Raw genomic sequence first — 22,026 nt, 5'->3', positions numbered from 1 at the left:
AAGAGAGAAGGTTAATATTAATCACTCCAGATCTAACTACCCCTTCTTTCCACTCTGTTCACACTTACGGTCCGTTATTGAATGAATGTGGGGACCCTCAATATAAAAAAATTGTATTCGATAATTTTGTTATCAGTACAGCAAATAACGATATTTGTGCATTAATGAGGGATAATTCCATTATAATAGTGGAGAACATCGCTTCATATAAAAATGGGAAATTCATAATAGGACGAAAATTTTTAAGCGTGGAGAGCCTTTATAAAAAACCTTGCAGTTCTTCAGCTGTTGGAGTATTTAAAGTTGAGCATTTTTCAAGGCTTCAAATGTGGCCAGTTAATGATATACTAAGTAAAATGCAAAAATATCCAATGACAAATCCAAATGAGTATGTTACTATCAAACTTTACATAAATTTGAGTAGCGCTTCTTATGTGAAGGGATGAACCATTGCTTATCGCTAAATGTATGTTTGGGGTAAGATTTTTTTTAATGTGAAAATATAAGACTAAAATATAACTATATGTAAGATCTTACTAAAACATATGGAACAACCATAACAAAATAATAAAAAAAACTCTCTTTATAAATTTTACTTACATATTTTGCAAAATAATTTAGTAATAATTAACAAGTGAAATACTCTACCACCGAAATAAAATACTCTCACTAAATTCATTATATTGAAATAACAACTTTACTCCAGGCTTACTTTTATAATGTATTTCATAAAAATGGAATTATGTGTTTATAAAATGCAGAGAGCCCTATACTTTAAAGAAGAAACCGGAACATAAATATAAATTTGTGTTTTCAGTTCAAAATGTCGAATGAAGGATTTTACGTCGTTGAATTTGAAAAACATGGCGTCGCAATAGTCCCGAGAAATTGGGTTGACATTCATAAGCCCGATAGACTTTGCTCATGGCCCAATAAAGATAGCAAAAAACTTGCGAAACAGTGTGCCCAAGCCTTAAGCACGTGGAAAATATACGATGTACATATTCTGTACGATTGTGGTCAGTAATGTTTTGAATAACATGCTTATTCATGTTTTACCACTCTCTTTTGATATAGAATTTCACAGACCTGTGCTAATTAGCTGACAACTAATTGAATTAGAATTATCAATTAGGGAAATATTTATGAACTAATTAATTAGCCAATTAGCAATTAGACATAGAAACTAATTCAATTCAATTAGAAATTAGACATTTATTTATCAAACTAATTAATTAGAATTACTAAATTCTAATTAATTACTTGTCTAATTAAGGTAAAAAAGAAACCATAAGTAAACATAATAGTTTAAAAGTGCCCATGGATTTAGTACTTTGGTAATGCAAAGTTTAATGTTTTAATGCCATTGAAAAACGGGTACGGAAGCCATGAATTATTCTCGAAAAATGAGACAGGTCTCGAGCCTTCCGTCGTGTTAAAATTTGTCTCATTTCTTCATTTTCTTGCCACAGTTCCTATAATGGGCTCCTGAGTAGTAAATACATGCGCACTGCTATTAATTCGAGTAGGAAAAACAGTCGAAATTTCAAAATGGGGCAGTTGCGAACTACGAAATTTACTACTAGTACTAGTATTCTCTCATATTTGAGGAGCTGAAAAATTTAGAGTAGCACTAAGGTTTCCTCATCGATATAATAGGGCTTTTTCATATTCAAATAGATGAATCAAGAGTTAATTCATCTATTTTTTACAACAAATTGGCGTAAAAGATTAATTGAAAATCTAATTGGCTAATTAGTTAATCCTAAATCTAATTAAATTTTAATTCCGATTCATACTAATTAATTAGAATTACTTCTCAATTAGCACTAAGGTAATTAAAATTCAATTACAAATTTTAATTAGTAAATGTTGCTAATTAATTAGAAATTCAATTAGCTAACTAATTAATTAGCACAGCTCTGGAATTTCAATTTCAATACATGACAGTGAATTTTTAAATATTTCATTATGATAATGCTTGTACCCTGACCTCAAAATGCGCGTTAAAACAAGAAAAAAATTTACATGTTTTTGTAGCAACTTATGAAATAGCACTTAAAAAGGAGAAAAGTGCAATTCAAGGTTCGGGATCCTCTACAAGTGAGTGTGACAAAGGAAAAGGAATGAGAGCCAAGAAAAGGAATTCAAAGGTGATTTCAAGCGAAAGTAGCGCTGACGATGAAGATGACTTTATCCCAATGCCTGAATTAGATTTTTCAAAAACGAAAATCATAAAAGGAAGTATGTATTGTGTTTACTGAAGATATTATAAGGGTTGGAAAATAGGTGTACGCGTATGAATAATTTTGGGTGACAAAAAGCATGAAGTGTGTTGGCTGCATTTTCAATGGGAAAAATATATATAGAAGAGGTCAGTTTATGTTGAAAGTCTCAGCCCTTTAAATATAGCATAATGATTTGTATTAAAGCTAATCAAAAGCGAAGAAGACCTTCAGTGTTGTCAGCGGGACCCTTCCAAAGTTCGTCTCAGACTTCAGAAAATCCGGAAAGCTCAAACCAAGAGGATTTGCTAGATTGTAATGCATTTAACTATTAACTATTTAAAGTTAAGAAACAATGGAACAATTTTAAATTTAAGGTTTAGGAAACCGAGAAAAGGACACGACCAGGATTGAAAATTTAAGCATTTGCAGTAATTAAAATAATTTTACAAGTTGACTTTCCTTACGAATTGCGGGTTTAGCTTGGCGAAGGCTAACTGGCGGGATTTATAAGTGTGCACGTATAAATCCCGTCCACAAATGCCTCCTGCCTTTGCCAAGTCTAGATTGGAGTTTGTAAGGAAAGTCATCCTGTAGGGGATAAAAATGGACCCGCGCTTTGTTTTAAAATACTGTTACTAATTTCGCTATTGTTTTCTATAAGGAACTGAAAAAAAACGTTCAAAGTATTGCTGGCTGTAACCACATTGAGTCTCTGGATTCTGGTAATATATCATTAATAGTATGCAATAAGTGATGTATTTAATCTGTAATAAATCAAGCGCTTAAAGGTAAGCGCGGGTCAGTGGATCCCCTACAAGGTGACTTTCCTTACGAAGTCCAGTTTTGCCTTGGCGAAGGCAGAGGAAATTTGTGGATGATTTATAAGTGCACTTATAAATCCGGCAAACTAGCCAAGCTAAACCCAGAGTTCGTAAGGAAAGTCAACTAGCAAGGAATCCACTGGACCCGCGCTGACAAGAGACAACAACCAGTTTTGGTGTGGGAAAGGGGTTATCAATATTTATCATTGAACTATCGGCGCTTTTCAGGGTGTTAATCTTATACAAAATTAATAATTATATAAATACTCACAAAAAACTTGATATCTTATAGAAATTGAATTCAATGTTCCGTATTCATCAACATCTGCTAATATCCAAGGTTTGTAATATATCTGCCATTCTTAATAGTAATTTTTTAAAAATAAATATTATGTTTTTTAAGACAAACACATTCCCAGTCTGGCCGCCAAGTTGTCAAGTAAAAGCACAAGCAATGCAGGTAATAAAAAGCCATATTACTATCTTAATTCTACTAAATTTCCCCCCCCCCCGCCCCACCCCAAATCTAGTTAGTCCTTCAGAATCTGGGAACTGCTCTCCAATCGAGAATTTAGGCACGGTGTTATCCCAAGGTAAGTAATACAAATTTGTTTTATTATTACTTAGGGCTCCTGCACCCCCTTGCATTTAATCCCAGAATGGAAGAAGGTCTAGTTTTTCCATGATCCCAGCTGGTCAATGTGTATTGCATTTCCCAGAATATTCGCTTTGACTGACCTGGAAATGGCGTGAACTTCAACCGAGAGATTATGCAATGGGTGCGCGAGCTCTGGAGGATTCCTTTAAATTACCTAGCTTTATAACTTTAATCGATACATTTTATAATTTTAAGGAGCGATATTGCTAGATGTAGAAAAGAATGGGACGGTCGTCGACAGTTCTTTAGAAAGTAATATTTTTTTTCATTTTGGAAATTTTCAAGTGCAAAAAGCAAAACTTTTAAGGAACGCTATCACCAAATATAGAATCGTTCAGTGTAGAACCAAACTGTGCGACTGCCACCAATTCTTTAGAAAGTAATTTTAAATGAAATTTCATTTACTGAAAGGAGTGGAAAGCAATTAGAATTGTTGAAAAACTCACAAAACAGCTTAGATTTACTAAGTATAGCACCTAATTTTCAGAATATTAATTGTGAGCGACATGAAAAGCTAATTAATTCACCTTAGAATGAACTGTTTGTACTCCCTTCAAAATTTAAAATTACCATACAACTAAGACTTAGATATTCAATTTTAAATCTTTTAAGGACTGGCATCTCGAAGCGTTGAGCCATTAAGAATGGACAAAAACGGTAAGAATAACACTGCTATATAAAAGCTAATTGCTAAATATGTATGATTATAAAAAAAATAAAATTGATTATGTTTTAGAAAGGGCACAATTACGTGGAAAAGAACATTCCAAAGGTAAAGTGGTATTACATTTCATGTAAAAATAAGAATTTTACTAAGATGTTAAACGATGAGGTTGGATAATCAAATGATTGTATTGAATGGCAATTTATTCCCAGATGGACTGGTTTCAGTTAGTCAAGGTTGGTATTTTTCATTCGAGCCATATTTATTCAAAAGAACTAAAAATTTCATCTTTTCTTCTCGTTATGTTGCTATAGTCAATGTTATAATACAAAAATTATTAATTATATATAATATATATAATAATATAATATATATTATTATTCAAGCATACCTGTATTTGAAAAAGCTGGACTGCCTATATTCAAATCTGTCGACACCCATTTTGAAAATTTTCAGAAACAGATATACAGTTTGATCGAAAGCTAATTAAGCTTGGAAATGTGTTTAATGTTAGCAGAAGGGGATAATGGAAGAAAGATGACACTGTCTTCTCTTAGTACCTTAGTACTCACCCTTTTTATTTGCTCATTTGCCCATCAAACTTCAGATGGGCATGGCACCATGCTAGGGTGAATTCTATAACTGTTTGGTACTAAATCCTCAGCGATCAACCCACAAACCTTGATTGTCTTGACGTGGGGCAAAGTCCGCAATGTTTGAAAATAATATGTTTAATGGAAAATAGGAAACGTGTTATTTGGTTTACAGTATATTCGAAACTCATTAAAATTATAACAAATCATGTTAAACCCTAAGAATAAATAATTTTATACTCAAAATTTACAGCTGCCAAAGGGAGATACGATGGCTTAACTTTTCTAGACTTCATTAACCTTGGTTATTAATGGTGAAATTGCCATTTTTAAGACTAATTTCCCAAACAATAATAGTGATAAAATAGGTTGAGTGTTATGTTTGAAGTTAGCGGTTGGAGCTACAGTTAGTAATTGCTAGTAGAACTATAATTCACGAATTTTAAATATACTTTTATATGTGTCATTAATTTCAACTTTCGGCCACGCCTTTAATTGCTAAGCTATTCCTAATTGCAGGGATGTTTCAACTTTCACTATGGAGTGGAAACCAGAAAAAACTTGATCATTGATTTTGGGTCGCTTTCATACCATAAGTTAATATCAAGAAGTGATATCTAGTTTATTAGGGAGAAGGTATAAATTCGCCACATTTCCAGCTTTATCTCCAGTCCAAACGTAGGTCCGGAGTTAATACCCGCTTCTAAATTACAACCAGCTCTCATTAGTTCTTGAAAACTCACGTCAGCGCGACGCGAATGACGAAAATTACGGATTTTCCGACTGAGGAGAGGCGAAATAGCCTGGCCTCCTTTTACCTCCCCCCTCGTATTTTGAAAGGGGGACTGGAACTATGGCGCGTGAATACATAGGCAACTTATACCTTCTCCCTAATAAACTAGATATCACTGCTTGATGAGACGTTGAAGATTGTAAAGTTTCACAAATAAATAATTCAAATCTATTTGTTTATACTTTGGAATTTTAAACAATATGGTCAGGAAAATTTATGGAATATGGCAACCCTGAAAATTCCGGAAATATTTTTTTTTGTACAAGCCATGTAATGAAGTTTTAAGGATTCGATTGAATAATGCCTAAGTGGTAAAGTTTTTCAATTATAATAACCTGCGGAAGTACAAGGGTTATTGGATTTTTCAATTTCAATTTTTATGTCTATATCTATTTGAAATTTTCACGTAGTCGTATTATAGCGTTTCCAACTTCAAGTTAGCGCCTTGGGACTTTGCAATTTGAAAAACAACATCTGAGACTTAAACCTTTCCATGCGTGCCCTCTAATGTTAAACCCATTTTGGAAACGAATAATTTTTCTCTAATGCAATTCCGCTAAAAGCTTAGTCGCGGAACAAATTTAATGGAAAACGTGGTAAAATATTAAACTACTGCTCATATTAACCACAGAAAACGCGCAGTATTTTGAACCAAATACTAGGGTTAATTGTCTGCCAGCGATAGCACATTAAAAAATGGATCTCGACAAATTTGTATATAAGGAGTCCAGATTCTTCAAATATCGGTATGTTTAAATGGTTTGTAGGTAAATAAGAAGTTCATAAAATGATGTGGGCCAAACTTGATCTAGCCTGACATATAATACAATAGGGATGCATACGCGAAATAAGTTTCCGACTCTATATTTAAAATTAACGCTTTTCCATATCAAATGTTTCGGTAATTAGATAATATGCCTTAACGAAAGGCTATTTTCTATGAAAGTCAGTTTGGAGACGCAGCTTTTTTGAATAGAAAACACTGTTTTAACTGCTATTTTAGAATAGAAGACGCTGTTTTAACTGCGGTTTTAAGAATAGAAGACTCTGTTTTAAGAATAGAAGACGCGGTTAAATTTGGTTAAATTAGAAGGAACTCTTAAAAGATTTCTTAACTTTCAGATATGCTCAACCTTTTCCAGGAAATTATGGCACAATTGCTGCAATACGTTAATTTATATTCGTTCGCTACTTCTGAAACCGTAATATTTAAAGTTTTAATAAAATTTATTGCAGGAAACATGGAGTATGAAGAGTCAAGCCTTAAAATACATCTTTACCAGGGAGTTTTTGGATCGCGCCATTAATATCAAGTACAATATTAAAAACCGCAGCATCTTATCATCAAAAATATAGGGAAATTTACATTTAATTAGGATTTCTTTAAATAATTTTTATTTCATTTCATAGACTTAATTACGAAGACCACAAAATAGATTATATGGAATTAGTCAAAATACACGAATCACCATCAGAGTTTTATGTAATATACAAATATATATAATAGTAAAAATTATAAAAATTAATTTTATCATTATTTAAAAGGATAAACACGTCATTGTGTTTCCAATTCAGCTTTCATTCTTCGAAAAAGTGATAGGTGTATTTACACCTTCCTCACCGTTTGAGTTTAGTAGCACCGTTATTGTCACTGGTCCACCTGGAAAAATTGTCTCTTCAACATTATCATTTCTTTCCATGGACACGAATGTAAAAATATATTTTTATTACATTCCAAAACCTGTACTTAGCATAATAATATATGTAATATAATAATATAATAATTATAAGGATGATATCCCTGTCTATAAGCCTAATCGACCAATATACTAAATTTGTATTTAAACATAAATTTTCTTAATATTTTCGATGGTACAGGTTGTTACGTTACTGACCACGTCAGTTATTTTAATTTCGGCAATTCTGACATTTCATTGGATTCTAACGCGTCCACTCAAGATATTGTCTACTAGTCAAACTGTTAAGAAATTCGTGTATCTAATGTGGAACCACGTTTGGAATAACGCTTCATCGCTCTGCGCTGAACGTGAGTCATTAGATACTCTATGTCCTTTCCCCTTTGGCGAAAAAAAAGGAAAACAAATGTGTTATTGCAGCCGTTCCAGAGATATCCCCGGAAGTAACTGTTCGAGTGATATCTTCAGTTTGGTTGTTAGGTGCCTCGATAATTCTGTTCTTTTTGGGATGTTACTTAAAGACCGAGTTTACCACGGAGACATACGACACTCTCAACTCATTAAGAGATGTAATGGCGTCGAAATTAAAACCCAAAATAATCGAGGGAAGCATCGTCCACGAATATCTTAAGATTTTGGTAAGATTATCTTCAATGGATTTTGAAATGGTTCCCTTTAAATGATATTGATAATTTTCACTTCCTGTGTTCATAAATTCAGTCAGTAAGGATCAATTTATCTTTCGAACCGATATTTTTCAGGCAACCGGCGACGAAGTTGTCAATAAGTGGCTCAAAAGTCTAAAGGAGGAAAATTTTTGTGGTCTAGCGGATTTGTTAGATTTAGATGGATACATGGATGTCCTGTCTGGCGATTCGGTTCTAATCATCAGCAAAACCTATCTGACTTGGTTAATCGAAGAAGTGCTGACGAGAGGTGATGATTCAAAAGAAATAATAGCAAAGATGGGTGGATTAAACATTTCGAACGAAATTCACACCGATTATCTGCACATCCTTTACAACACGTCATTTATAACTAACGGACCTGAAATTAAAGAAATGGGTGCTGTGAGGTACGGCTACAACCAACCCTCCATCAGGGAAAGTCGTGTTACCTTCGTATTGATCCAATATTTCCTAATACTAATTACTTTTTTTTCCAAATTTCAGCGTGTATCCGATATTTGAGAGTAAACCATATGCTTATCTGGATTTCAACTTCATCCATCCCCTCGATTACGTAACGTGGATGAAACCTCAAGAAAGCGTAACCGAACTGAGCATATCACAAATGACAGCACCATTCAAGCTACTACTTTTCCTAATTGTTGTATAATCACTACACTCGAAATATTATTCTAGAAGTTCTGCAAGGAAATCTCAGTTATATCAAACGGTGCTTTCTTTTTTACACAGAATTTAGCCTCTAAAAATATTCTAATGATCATAATACTTTTAGTTCACTTCCAAAATAACTGGAAAAATATTTCAGTGCACTCACGATAAAATGATATTTATTCCTTACAACTTCAATCATATGAATTTCTTAGAACCAATTTACAATAATCTCAAATAGTTCTAGAGACTTCAAATGGATATGATTTGACTTGGGTTCATTTTGATGAAAACACTTCTCAGCATCGTGTACTTATGGCTTAAAGTGTACATTTATGTGCACTTTTCATTATAATGAAATTAGACTGTGCACGTTTGCACGGTAATTCCTCTTCACATCATCTACCTTTGATAGGATTAAATAAATCCCGGGGTTACACTAACGTTTTTGAAATTTGACCTTTGGTTTACAAAGGTCGACGTGTAATCGCAACACACTATATCAAAAACGGATTTATGGGATAAGAACGTCAGAGTTAGCGAATTCACTCCCCATCCTCGCATACTTTATTGAGAAACTTCGTCTGCTTATATTGACTCCACCCACAAATTCTGTATATAGCTACTTCTAGAGATCGAATTTGTGGGTGGAGTCTAAATATAAGCAGACGAAGTTTCTCAATAAAGTATGCGAGGATGGTACTAGAGGCTAAAGCTATGATCCGACGTTCATAAATCCGTTTTTGACTATATTAATACACCGTGCGATCATGGATTTAATGTTATGCTTCTGTATTGTATATGTGAATTAAGTTCAACCAGAAGGGGATAATAGAAGAAGGATGACACTCTGTATCCTCTTAATGCTTTAGTTATGTAACGTCATTCTTCCCAGGCTCACCCTTTTAGTTTGCTTTCCCGCTCATCAAACTCCAGATGGGCATCGCACCGTAAGGTGAATTCTATAGTTGTTTGGCACTAAATCCCCAGCAATCATCCCACAAACCTCGTCTTGACGTGGGACAAAAATGCACAAGCGCGTCTTGCCAAATATTTAAAAGCTAATAGAGTAATGATGAGGGAACTATTTATCGTGTATGTGATTCGGCTTAGTAACCTTGCTCCAAATGATCCGATGTTGGTAAGAGTGACGTTACACTTACCCCGCTTTGTGGTACACTTCTCTCGAAGAGAAGTATTATATACTTCTGGTTCAACCGAGAATTTGTCTCTTCAGCAGGCAAAAATATTTTTCAATAAAAAGTTTCTATAATTTTATTTCTTCAATATTGAGAATCTCGCTCATCATGAACACGTGATATTAATTATTGAACAATTAAGACGTTAAAGATTGTAACTTTTCTCAAATAAATAATTCAATTTTATTTGTCTCTATTTTGCAAATAGGAGAAATTTGTGGTATATGGTAAGCCTGAAAATTAGGGAAATAATTTTTATTTTTACGAGCCCTACAATGCAGTTTTAACAATATCTTTACTTTTTATGTTTTTTTTTTCAATTTAAATTTACGTATCAACTTCTACAGGCCAGTTTCCAACATTAAGTTGGCGCCTTGGGACTTAACAAAAACAAAGTTCTGAGACACAAAATTAAACGTTTCCATGCTTGCCCACTTATGTTAAACCAGCTGTGAAAACGAATAACCTATTTTCCGTACCAAACATTAATGCATAGTTTTCTTCCACTTGGAATATTAAAGGGGACAAAGACTCCATACTATTTACAAGAAAATATGACTTTTTTCCCAACCCTAAGCCTTTGCAAATGGATTCTGATGTTTTGTGTAACTCTGTTGACACTTTCCACTGACGGTTGTAGGTCGCGACGAAAGAATTACACCAATGTCACGTCATTTGTAAGCCGAAATAAATTACGCATGACCTCCCCACTTTAGTTGAAGCAAAAAGGCTCAGAAAATGGCCTGTTAAAGATTCCAAGTGGAAGATCAAGATGTTTCCTGATCGAAAGCGTAAAGCAAGTTACCTCGTGCAACTTTAGTAGTAGGAAAGTACCGATTTGGGGACACTGGCGTCGTGCCAGATCTGGCACATGATCTGGAACCAATAAATATGGCGTCAATGAATCAGACATGGCACCAGTAAATAGGGCGTCAATAAATCAGACATGGCACCAGTAAATATGGCGTCTATGAATCAAACATGGCACCAGTAAATATGGCGTCAATGAATCAAACATGGCACCAGTAAATATGGCGTCAATGAATCAAACATGGCACCAGTAAATATGGCGTCAATGAATCAAACATGGCACCAGTAAATATGGCGTCACTGAATCAGACATGGCGTCCACCGCATCTTTCGGACAATCTTCTTGTGAATCAAACATGGCGTCATATTTTTCACCCAATATTGTTGTGACGTCAGTAAAACGTACATGACGTGTCACAGTCTTCCTATGGCGTCAGTGAATCAGGCACCCTCCTCTTAATGGGAACATTTTAAACTGTAATTAAGTACACACGCAGGTTCGAATGTCTTAAATATAACGGGGGAAAATGTTAGGCTTAAGCTTAATATTCGACAACGTGGCCCGTGTGGTAAATAACCCTTGTCATACACGTGGTTTAAACGCCATGTTCACTATAAGAACATGATTGATCTAAAAAGAGCGCCATGTTTACATGGTCAGAGCCCAGAATGTCACGTGACATTAAAGTATAAAAGACGAGGACGGTTTAAAGATAAGCCAGAGTTAATGTGTTTCTAATTTTTTGGTTGTCTTATCTTAAATCTTATAACACCCATAAAATATTAATTTAGTTAATTTTTACTATTAAAAACATAAAATTTCTCTTATCATAATATATTATTATTTGAACTGATAAGGGAAATAAACCATGTTCAAAACTCTGTCTCACAGTGCCAACAGTAAAGCGAACTTTCGATCTGATAAGAGAACCAATAATCATTCTGAAATGATAATGATAAAAGCATATGACTCGATTTATCCATTCTTTCACATACATGTCGAGGAAATGAACAAATATTTGATCTTCCTAAAAGTAAGGATAAAAAGTAAATAGAAAAGACGGCAATTGTATCTCCTAAACACAAACAAAATCAAATTCAAACCATACTAAACAATGATAAAAGGGTAAAACTCATTTCAAAATCATCGGTAAATTTCCTCCGAAAGTGAGCAAGCAAAGGTTAAATTGATAAGTGCAGAAGTGAACTAATTTCAGAAATATGGCGGGTAGACTTTCGAACTACCCACGCTTTAGTCCATGCGTTTAATTCATTTCTAAAGTCAACATGATTAGAGAAAACTTTCCTATTAGTGTTCAAACCTACCCTATTATTGTTCATACTTTCCCTATTAATGTTCCCATCCCGATATGAACACCAGATACTAGTGTTGTCGTCCTTAAAACAATGTTTAGATACTAATAAACCTACTTTCTATTGATTAAAGACATTTATTCCGATAGCACCGTATCATAAATATCTTTATCATGTTTATACAATGAGCAAATATCGGATATCATAATAAAGCGGAATAAAAATAAAAAATGTCTTCGTGGACAAAGACTTGAAAAAGTAAATGATAAGAAAACAAAATGGAATGACCGAAGCAACAGATATTAAACTTTTTCTTTAAAGACATGATTATAAAACATCAATTATTTGAAAAAAAATACTTATCTTCGTTTTTTTCACCAAAATTACATTTGCATTGTTTTCGAAAGACAGATTATTCATTCTATATATCCTTTGTGGTATTAACAGTTTTCGAATGAAAAGGATTAGAATAAATATCCGAGTATGGATATAGGTTATTTTTAAAGGTTTCTCTTTTCGAACTATAAGGCAAAACGTTGTTTAAAACGACTAAATTCAACCGAAGGAAGAAATTTTATCTTTCATCATGATTGACATTTTAAACGTCGCTTTAGGGTGCTTTGGTTTTGCGCCTGCATTTATACGACCACGATTCAATTTGGGTCCCATTTTTTGGGTCGATGATTTAAAATGTTTTATAAATGAATCATTAAAATCTGGATAAAAGACATTATTAACAAAAAACCTTTGGTATATTATTGAGTGCGTGAGAACTGTTTTAAAAGTTGTGATTGAATTAGTTTGGTATGACTTCAACTCGCTATGAGGAACACATTGTAGAGCAAACGTATAACACGAAACACGTAAATGGACACCGACAAATGGTGGGCTGCGTATTTATTTCACTATTGGGTTTAGTTTCCAGTATTAAAACGCATTGTAGTTCAAATTAAAAGCTGCAATCCTTTTAAATATCACTAACGAGGAACTGTTTCTATCATGGTCTACACTGGAAATCTAGCTGTAAATATAAACGATATCGCATGTTTCTGTTATATAGTAAATCTTTGACACAAACCATTTTGAAAAGAATGGAAAATTTAATGATACAATATTTTTCGGCAAATGTAATTTTGGTGAAAAAAACGAAGATAAGTATTTTTTTTCAAATAATTGATGTTTTATAATCATGTCTTTAAAGAAAAAGTTTAATATCTGTTGCTTCGGTCATTCCATTTTGTTTTCTTATCATTTACTTTTTCAAGTCTTTGTCCACGAAGACATTTTTTATTAATATCTGTTCCTTCAGTCTTCATTTTAATTAAGATTGTTAAGAAACTGTGGCATTTTTAAAATCTGCACTAAGCACAAACATAAATATAGGGGAGCGTAAGCATAAGGGACCTAATATTGCAAGTTAGTGACTAATGCTTTCAGGTACCAGTTAATCAGTTATCACCAATGAGATTAATTTATTACTGAAAACATCAAATTTTCATAATAAAATTATTTTGGCCTTTCCTTATCCCCTGGCTTTGAGCATTAAAATATTTAAAATAACTCTGAGGATTATCTAGAATCATTTCTACTGATATTTCAAATTCAGAAGAATCAGAGTCATCGTTTTGAGTCTTTCAGATGACTGGCTTGGACTTATGTTGCTGGTATTTGGTTTTCGTTGTAGCAGTGTAACCAGGGATAAGGGAATTGAGATGGATTGCAAATGAAGATGGGCGACCTACGGCACCGTATCTCTCCCAATGTACCTCGCGCACGCCCCTACCCTTCGGTAGGCGATTGCTAAGTGCTGCCGCGTAGCGCTATTTTATTTGTATGAGAGCTAGCTTCTAATTTTAAGATAGAGGGGGCGCCCTTTACAATTTCATCCAGTACGACCCTACCTAACCGCTGAGGATGCTGGGAGGACTACGGTGCCGTAGGTGGGGGTACACAGGCAACGCTATAGGTATGGGGGTTTCCAATACAAGGTGTAGCCAAAGAGAATATAGGGGAGGAGTGGAAAGAGGGGAAAATCTTGTTGCTCTTTTCTACCGCGCATCTTCAATGCGCAGTACCGAGGCATTTCCGTTTGAGACATTTAACGGTATCGTAGGTGGCGCGACTGAGCCGGAAACTCCCTCGTACCACTAGTATAATTTAGGGGCAACAATGTAATTTACCCTTGTGGAGCGGGGGATCTTCAACTCCACCCCTATATTCTCTTTGGTGTAACTGAGACAAAGTTTCTTCCTGCAAGCATAGCCCACTCGATCCGCGCTCATGGACGCAAGCTGCTCGCGCTTTATAATAATATTTGACCACGTCGTCTGCTAAACTTAGGAATTGAACAATTAAACTTTTTGAGTTAATGTCTGGACTCTGGTTACCTTTGCATTTTCTTTGTGGTCCCATGGTTTTATTTTTAAACTAGTCATTTGCCCTGTATCATTATTGTGTAAGAGACAGCCTGGCAGCCCCGTATTTGTTTACCCTGCCCATAGCCCACTCGATCACGCGTAACACTACGCAAGATGCAGAGCAGCGTCCGTGAGCATGGATCGAGTGGGCTATGCCCTGCCTGGCCAAGTCAGCTGACTTAGGTCAAATATTTATTACTTCTATGCGACTTATTTCTAGACATTCATGAACGAATCATCTTGTGAAAATTTTATAAGACAGGCTTCTGGCGCTGGGTTTTTTCCGAGCCAAATTTGCTTTTTAAATTTAAAAAAATTAATTTCAACCTTTTTTCCTCTCTTCAGAAATTTAATAATGATAGTGTGTTACATATTTATCCAAAATTTATATTAATTAATTAACACACTGTAATTTGTAATTTCGCGCTTGGAAGAGCCTGAATTAAAAATATTGATTTGGAGACAGGGATTAGTGATAGTGTGATTGAATTGAATCTATCATTTATTTTACCAGCAAAAAACATATCTTCGTAGCGGTAACCCTTGTCTAGAAACCAGGGAATGAACTCTTCTGCGTAGTTTGAATTAATCTACTTTACACATCAAAAATGTATCTAATTTAAACAAAAAAGTTTATTCCAAATAGCGGTTATAAATAGTACTTAAAAACGCAACTGTTACCTAATAAAAATGATTGCAAGAGCCGTGATAAAAAACATTGGTTGGTTTGTTGACAGGGTTTAGTGATCGTGTGTTTAATTATTCAATTATATTACCATTAATTTAAACCAATAAAATGATCTACATAGTGGTTATCGGTGGCACCAAATATAATCTGCACAGTTATCGTTGGAAAAATGGCCATTGTTTACTGTTTTGAGGTTATGTTAGAATAAGCACTAAATAATTAAAATTTAAATTGTTAACCTATAAGAATTATTGGAAAAGCGTCATTTAAAAATATTGTATGATTTGGTGACAGGGTTTAGTGATAGTGTGATTGAATCTATCATTTATTTTACCAGTAAAAAAGGTATGTTCGTAGCGGTAACTGTTGGCTGGTGGCAACAGTCAAAAACCAGGGAACGAACCCTTGTGCGTCTTTTGCATTAATCTACTTTAAGCAACAAAAATTGATTTAATTTAAACAAATTACCTAATTAGCGGCTATCGTGGGCCGATGGCACCAGGTGAAACACCTTAAAACGTACGCTACACGGCCAATTGGTCTCTAGTCTCTACATACAATCAGCTGGATTTAAATTTTGACCGAGGCTTAGTGAAATCAGTCAATTTAAAAATTATCGGCTAAATCCTAAATTTAAATTCTTTAGTATTAAATTATAATAAGGTTTAACTTACGAAATTAAAATAAAATGAGGACGAATTAACCCCTTCTTTTATGTGAAAAGTTAAAAAATTCGCCTTAAGCTCGGCATAGCCACACGCGTTGTCTAAACAAAAATCTTCGCTCAGTCGCTCTATTAGCGGTAAAACAGCGTAAGTCCAACAGTACGTTTCTCTATGATTTTAGCTAGGATTAAACCACGTAAGTCCAACAGAATAAAAGGTCGTAAGTTTAAGTATGTGCTTAAAAGTACAAAAAGTAATACTTAATATTAATTGTTTTCAATAAAACTTCGAAAGGCACCAGAAAAATGTTCAACCTTTCATTTAAAACCATTTTCAGACCTATCGAATAAATAGTCTTCAAAAAATTCTCGAGTCAATTTGGCCATCACAGCAAACATTTGCCATGTTATTCCTATGGGAAAATTTCCCGTTTTTTGCCAAAACGTCTTAATTTTTTTATGGAAATGAAAACCACCCTTAGCAACTTTATTTTCTATGAAGAAAACTAATAGAGGGATCTCTTTGAAATTTTAACCACATATTAAGGGTCCGAATTTTAGTTCAGTGGAATTTTTTCAAAGCAGTAACCATGATAGGAAAAAAGTTACATCGAATCAAAAAACCACCCTTATACATTAAACGCAGTATGAGGTCTTATCTAAGAGAGCAACCGCTCTCTCAGAATTAAATCAAATACCCTCTATTCTATTTGGTGAATCTATGGATAAAAATATTTGTAAGATAAAGCAAGATACAGATCTTGGATTCTATCCCTAAGCACTTTGTCAAAAGTGTATCGAAATGGGAAAATATGCGATTTAAAGTGTTGTGAACCTACCAAACTAAAATAAAAAGTGGTGGAAAATAATTGAAAAGATAAACAAAATACTATTTAAAGTGATGGAGAATGATAGAAAAGATGACGAGAATAATACTGAAAGCTACACTATTTCTGTTCAGAGTTTCACTATTTCTGTTCAGAGTTTCACTATTTCTGTTCAGTGTTTCACTATTTCTGTTCGGTGTTTCACTATTTCTGTTCGGGGTTTCACTATTTCTGTTCGGGGTTTCACTATTTCTGTTCGGTGTTTCACTATTTCTGTTCGGTGTTTCTCTATTTCTGTTCGGCGTTTCACTATTTCTGTTCGGCGTTTCACTATTTCTGTTCGGTGTTTCACTATTTCTGTTCAGAGTTTCACTATTTCTGTTCAGAGTTTTACTGTTTTTGTTCAGAGTTTCACTATTTCTGTTCACACCTTTCCTATTACTGTTCATTCCTTTCCTATTACTGTTCATACCTTTCCAATTACTGTTCATACCTTTCCAATTACTGTTCACACCTTTCCTATTACTGTTCACACCTTTCCTATTACTGTTCACACCTTTCCTATTACTGTTCACACCTTTCCTATTACTGTTCATACCTCTCCTATTACTTTTCATACGTTTCCTATTACTGTTCACACCTTTCCTATTACTGTTCATACCTTTCCAATTACTGTTCATACCTTTCCAATTACTGTTCATACCTTTCCCATTACTGTTCATACCTTTCCTATTACTGTTCACACCTTTCCTATTACTTTTCATACGTTTCCTATTACTTTTCATAGGTTTCCTAATACTGTTCACACCTTTCCTATTACTGTTCACCCCTTTCCAATTACTGTTCACACCTTTCCAATTACTGTTCACACCTTTCCTATTACTGTTCACACCTTTCCAATTACTGTTCACACCTTTACTATTACTGTGCATACCTTTCCAATTACTGTTCATACCTTTCCAATTACTGTTCACACCTTTCCTATTACTGTTCACACCTTTCCAATTACTGTTCACACCTTTCCAATTACTGTTCACACCTTTCCTATTACTGTTCACACCTTTCCTATTCCTGTTCACACCTTTCCTATTACTGTTCATACCTCTCCTATTTCTTTTCATACGTTTCCTATTACTGTTCACACCTTTCCTATTACTGTTCATACCTTTCCTATTACTGTTCATACCTTTCCAATTACTGTTCATACCTTTCCAATTACTGTTCATACCTTTCCCATTACTGTTCATACCTTTCCTATTACTGTTCACACCTTTCCTATTACTTTTCATACGTTTCCTATTACTTTTCATAGGTTTCCTAATACTGTTCACACCTTTCCTATTACTGTTCACACCTTTCCTATTACTGTTCACACCTTTCCAATTACTGTTCACACCTTTCCAATTACTGTTCACACCTTTCCTATTACTGTTCACACCTTTCCAATTACTGTTCATACCTTTCCCATTACTGTTCATACCTTTCCTATTACTGTTCACACCTTTCCTATTACTTTTCATACGTTTCCTATTACTTTTCATACGTTTCCTATTACTGTTCACACCTTTCCTATTACTGTTCATTCCTTTCCTATTACTGTTCATACCTTTCCAATTACTGTTCATTCCTTTCCTATTACTGTTCATACCTTTCCAATTACTGTTCATACCTTTCCAATTACTGTTCACACCTTTCCTATTACTGTTCACACCTTTCCAATTACTGTTCATACCTTTCCAATTACTGTTCATACCTTTCCAATTACTGTTCACACCTTTCCTATTACTGTTCACACCTTTCCAATTACTGTTCACACCTTTCCAATTACTGTTCACACCTTTCCTCTTACTGTTCACACCTTTCCTATTCCTGTTCACACCTTTCCTATTACTGTTCATACCTCTCCTATTTCTTTTCATACGTTTCCTATTACTGTTCACACCTTTCCTATTACTGTTCATACCTTTCCTATTACTGTTCATACCTTTCCAATTACTGTTCATACCTTTCCAATTACTGTTCATACCTTTCCCATTACTGTTCATACCTTTCCTATTACTGTTCACACCTTTCCTATTACTTTTCATACGTTTCCTATTACTTTTCATAGGTTTCCTAATACTGTTCACACCTTTCCTATTACTGTTCACACCTTTCCTATTACTGTTCACACCTTTCCAATTACTGTTCACACCTTTCCAATTACTGTTCACACCTTTCCAATTACTGTTCACACCTTTCCTATTACTGTTCACACCTTTCCAATTACTGTTCATACCTTTCCCATTACTGTTCATACCTTTCCTATTACTGTTCACACCTTTCCTATTACTTTTCATACGTTTCCTATTACTTTTCATAGGTTTCCTAATACTGTTCACACCTTTCCTATTACTGTTCACACCTTTCCTATTACTGTTCACACCTTTCCAATTACTGTTCACACCTTTCCAATTACTGTTCACACCTTTCCTATTACTGTTCACACCTTTCCAATTACTGTTCATACCTTTCCCATTACTGTTCATACCTTTCCTATTACTGTTCACACCTTTCCTATTACTTTTCATACGTTTCCTATTACTTTTCATACGTTTCCTATTACTGTTCACACCTTTCCTATTACTGTTCATTCCTTTCCTATTACTGTTCATACCTTTCCAATTACTGTTCATTCCTTTCCTATTACTGTTCATACCTTTCCAATTACTGTTCATACCTTTCCAATTACTGTTCACACCTTTCCTATTACTGTTCACACCTTTCCAATTACTGTTCACACCTTTCCAATTACTGTTCACACCTTTCCTCTTACTGTTCACACCTTTCCTATTCCTGTTCACACCTTTCCTATTACTGTTCATACCTCTCCTATTTCTTTTCATACGTTTCCTATTACTGTTCACACCTTTCCTATTACTGTTCATACCTTTCCTATTACTGTTCATACCTTTCCAATTACTGTTCATACCTTTCCAATTACTGTTCATACCTTTCCCATTACTGTTCATACCTTTCCTATTACTGTTCACACCTTTCCTATTACTTTTCATACGTTTCCTATTACTTTTCATAGGTTTCCTAATACTGTTCACACCTTTCCTATTACTGTTCACACCTTTCCTATTACTGTTCACACCTTTCCAATTACTGTTCACACCTTTCCAATTACTGTTCACACCTTTCCTATTACTGTTCACACCTTTCCAATTACTGTTCATACCTTTCCCATTACTGTTCATACCTTTCCTATTACTGTTCACACCTTTCCTATTACTTTTCATACGTTTCCTATTACTTTTCATACGTTTCCTATTACTGTTCACACCTTTCCTATTACTGTTCATTCCTTTCCTATTACTGTTCATACCTTTCCAATTACTGTTCATACCTTTCCTATTACTGTTCATACCTTTCCAATTACTGTTCATACCTTTCCAATTACTGTTCACACCTTTCCTATTACTGTTCACACCTTTCCTATTACTGTTCACACCTTTCCAATTACTGTTCACACCTTTCCTATTACTGTTCATACCTTTCCAATTACTGTTCACACCTTTCCTATTACTGTTCATACCTTTCCAATTACTGTTCATACCTTTCCAATTACTGTTCATACCTTTCCAATTACTGTTCATACCTTTCCCATTACTGTTCATACCTTTCCTATTACTGTTCACACCTTTCCTATTACTTTTCATACGTTTCCTATTACTTTTCATAGGTTTCCTAATACTGTTCACACCTTTCCTATTACTGTTCACACCTTTCCAATTACTGTTCACACCTTTCCTATTACTGTTCACACCTTTCCTATTACTGTTCACACCTTTCCTATTACTGTTCACACCTTTCCTATTACTGTGCATACCTTTCCAATTACTGTTCATACCTTTCCAATTACTGTTCACACCTTTCCTATTACTGTTCACACCTTTGCTATTACTGTTCACACCTTTCCTATTACTGTTCACACCTTTCCTATTACTGTTCACACCTTTCCTATTACTGTTCATACCTCTCCTATTACTGTTCACACCTTTCCCTTACTGTGCATACCTTTCCAATTACTGTTCATACCTTTCCAATTACTGTTCACACCTTTCCTATTACTGTTCACACCTTTCCAATTACTGTTCACACCTTTCCAATTACTGTTCACACCTTTCCTATTACTGTTCACACCTTTCCTATTACTGTTCACACCTTTCCTATTACTGTTCATACCTCTCCTATTGCTTTTCATACGTTTCCTATTACTGTTCACACCTTTCCTATTACTGTTCATTCCTTTCCTATTACTGTTCATACCTTTCCAATTACTGTTCATTCATTTCCTATTACTGTTCATACCTTTCCAATTACTGTTCATACCTTTCCAATTACTGTTCACACCTTTCCTATTACTGTTCACACCTTTCCTATTGCTGTTCACACCTTTCCTATTACTGTTCATACCTCTCCTATTACTTTTCATACGTTTCCTATTACTGTTCACACCTTTCCTATTACTGTTCATACCTTTCCAATTACTGTTCACACCTTTCCTATTACTGTTCATACCTTTCCAATTACTGTTCATACCTTTCCAATTACTGTTCATACCTTTCCAATTACTGTTCATACCTTTCCCATTACTGTTCATACCTTTCCTATTACTGTTCACACCTTTCCTATTACTTTTCATACGTTTCCTATTACTTTTCATAGGTTTCCTAATACTGTTCACACCTTTCCTATTACTGTTCACACCTTTCCAATTACTGTTCACACCTTTCCTATTACTGTTCACACCTTTCCTATTACTGTTCACACCTTTCCTATTACTGTTCACACCTTTCCTATTACTGTGCATACCTTTCCAATTACTGTTCATACCTTTCCAATTACTGTTCACACCTTTCCTATTACTGTTCACACCTTTGCTATTACTGTTCACACCTTTCCTATTACTGTTCACACCTTTCCTATTACTGTTCACACCTTTCCTATTACTGTTCATACCTCTCCTATTACTGTTCACACCTTTCCCTTACTGTGCATACCTTTCCAATTACTGTTCATACCTTTCCAATTACTGTTCACACCTTTCCTATTACTGTTCACACCCTTCCAATTACTGTTCACACCTTTCCAATTACTGTTCACACCTTTCCTATTACTGTTCACACCTTTCCAATTACTGTTCATACCTTTCCCATTACTGTTCATACCTTTCCTATTACTGTTCACACCTTTCCTATTACTTTTCATACGTTTCCTATTACTTTTCATACGTTTCCTATTACTGTTCACACCTTTCCTATTACTGTT

General features: G+C 34.5%; 1 long non-coding RNA gene across 14 annotated transcripts; it reads right to left on the bottom strand.

Annotated features, from left to right (window-relative positions):
- Positions 1–14,859: 14,859 nt before the first annotated feature.
- On the bottom strand, positions 14,860–16,242 carry LOC149696408 (uncharacterized). 14 transcript variants are annotated; one of them, XR_016382426.1, is made up of 6 exons: positions 16,145–16,160; positions 15,894–16,065; positions 15,731–15,783; positions 15,308–15,645; positions 15,043–15,145; positions 14,860–14,968 (listed from the first exon to the last, which is right to left on the bottom strand). It is a non-coding gene; the product is annotated as an uncharacterized LOC149696408 (long non-coding RNA). The 14 variants fall into 14 exon arrangements; XR_016382429.1 differs by having other exon boundaries at positions 15,213–15,645; positions 15,894–16,242; XR_016382433.1 differs by having other exon boundaries at positions 15,308–15,648; positions 15,731–15,806; positions 15,894–16,241.
- Positions 16,243–22,026: the final 5,784 nt, after the last annotated feature.

This window comes from Phalangium opilio, unplaced genomic scaffold (assembly GCF_054372755.1).
Source record: "Phalangium opilio isolate 3A_F unplaced genomic scaffold, DU_Popi_V2 ptg000021l_1, whole genome shotgun sequence".
NCBI classification, from domain to species: Eukaryota; Metazoa; Arthropoda; class Arachnida; order Opiliones; family Phalangiidae; genus Phalangium; species Phalangium opilio.
This window is presented reverse-complemented; position numbering and strand designations above follow the sequence as displayed.